The sequence below is a fragment of the Thalia democratica genome, chromosome 3 (assembly GCF_965202585.1).
Source record: "Thalia democratica chromosome 3, ktThaDemo2.hap1.1, whole genome shotgun sequence".
Taxonomy (NCBI): domain Eukaryota; kingdom Metazoa; phylum Chordata; class Thaliacea; order Salpida; family Salpidae; genus Thalia; species Thalia democratica.
Window position 1 is genome coordinate 76807288 of NC_139167.1, and position 2336 is coordinate 76809623.

The following is a 2336-nucleotide window of genomic DNA, read 5'->3' on the forward strand; positions in this document are numbered from 1 at the left end:
ATGCTTAAACACTTCTTCGTTTTGTGCGCATTTTTAATAGTATGCGGGTCGTGCTCCTCCGCAACAGTGCACGATCTAGATTCCAACACTGATCCCCACTCGTGCGACCCGGACGATCTGAACTGCCAAAGGCTGAGCTCGGCCAGAATGAAAAGAATAGAGGAGTTTCGAACGACTCTGCTCGAAAAACTGGATCTGGACAGCGTTCCGAACATCAGCGCCGAAGACTTGCCCAGCCCGGCAATGATCGAGTCCCTGAAGAAGAGGTACGGAATCACGGAAGTAGCTGATCAGGAGGAAGGCTCGTCAATCAAGGAGCTCATCATACTTGCGAAACCAGGTTATATTTTGATAAGAACCTAGTAGTTATAGATTTTTTTTAGAGCAGTCAAAATACCAATAAGATTTAGTAAAAAATTAAAAATAAAATAAAGCAATCTTCTTTAGTTTTAGGTTTTTATGATAAAACTTAGTAAAAAAAATTTAATGTTAAGATTGAGTAAAGTTTTTTAAACCGTTATTTTGATATTAACTTATAAGACTTAGTACTAATGTACGTAAATTCAAGCAAAACTTTATAAATTATTAAATTTTTAAAGCTTTTATTCAATTTACTTAACGTTGTTTAATGTAAATTTAATACTTTTGTGTTTTATATACGATAACATAATTAAGAAGTTTTAGTTTTATAACTTAAGCGCTTGTTATAAATTTTTTCTTTAATATATTATAATAAGTATTATTCAAATCTAAAGAGTACAATTACAATTAATTTTTTTCTTTCACAGCGGACTTTAAAAATTAATCTTTAAACAGCGGACCTTAGAGTTAAGATAGCTTTGAATAATATCATTAATAAAGTGTTTTTTTAGTTTATTTGAACGAATAGATTAGATAATAAAAAAAAAGTTCAAAATCCAGTCTTCATTTGAGTTGTTCCAATTAAAATGTTCTTTTTTGTACAAAACGAGAATTCGTTTCCAACAATACTTTGTTTTAGTTGAAGTGCTGTCAAATGAAACAAATCAAAAAAAAATTTGTTTGCAGTTTTTAAGCAGACTGATTAACCTTTCAGCGTAGTTTTTTTTTTCTTTTTTTTTTTTCGTTCTGTTATTCTATACTTGAGTAATAATGTATTTAAGTGCATAATACTCAATAAGTGTAAAGACTTAAATGTGAAATAAAGAATTGAACAAAATTATTTTTACAATTTTGAAATACACTGCTCGTTCATTTATAATAAATTAATTTTATAAAGGTTTAAGGGCTAGATCATTAATGCAGTCAAATGTAAAAGTCAAAAAACATGTTTTTTTAATACTTGGTTTTATTATTTTTCTCTTCTAATAAATATATATCTATATATAATGAGCTTTTAATTTTTTTCAGTGAGCGAATCTGAGCGCGAGAAGGGAATCACTGGTAGCTACTTCGAGATCACGCAAAATGAGAGAAGCTTCATTGCGAAAAAAGCTTCACTCTACTTGTACGTCAAGCCTCAAGCTGGCAAAACGAAAAACGAGACCCACATCAACATTGTCAAGTACAGGACTGCCGCCGACGGCGCCTCGGAGTCGTTCAGTGGACCGAGACGGAAGGTCAAGCTGACAAGCGACAAGGGGCACTGGAAAAAGTTGGACGTTTTAAGCCACGTGAACAAGTGGCTGGAAAATGACGAAGAGGAGCTCCGAATTCGAATTTACGCTGAAGATGATCAAATTTTGTCCGTTGACTTCACTGATAAAAACAGTCCCTATGTAAGTTTTAGTTTAGATGTAGAATTATACTCTATACATATTTCTGCGATATATTAACCAATACCAATTGTTACAAACATTATGTTTTAAAATTGTATTATATATGATTTGTATGTGTAAAACTGCCATTAATCAAAATAATCAATTTATGTTAAATGATAACAGAGACCTTACATACAAGTTTCGTTGGAAAAAAACCCGATGGTTAAAGGCAGGAGTAAGCGCGAGTTAAATACCAGGGACATGACTGAGATCTGCGCAAATAAATTGTTGCAACCTTCTCACTGCTGCCGTCACGATCTCAACATCGAGTTCAGCTCAGTCATTTGGGACTTTGTGGTTTTTCCGAAGTCTTGGAACGCTTACTACTGCTCCGGGCCGTGTCGCTCCTAGGACATGTCAACGATGCGGGGTCAGTTGGTGTCCATGACCAACCAGGTCATAGACAAGGACGCACGAGACGGCTGCTGCACCGCGAAAGAGACCAAGCCGCTCAGCATCATGTACTACGACGGTTTGAACAACATGGTGCATAAAAAGTTGGATGATATGTACATAACTAAGTGTGGGTGCGCATAA

General features: G+C 34.8%; 1 pseudogene; it reads left to right on the forward strand.

Annotated features, from left to right (window-relative positions):
- Positions 1–2336, forward strand: LOC145832560 (growth/differentiation factor 8-like; annotated as a pseudogene).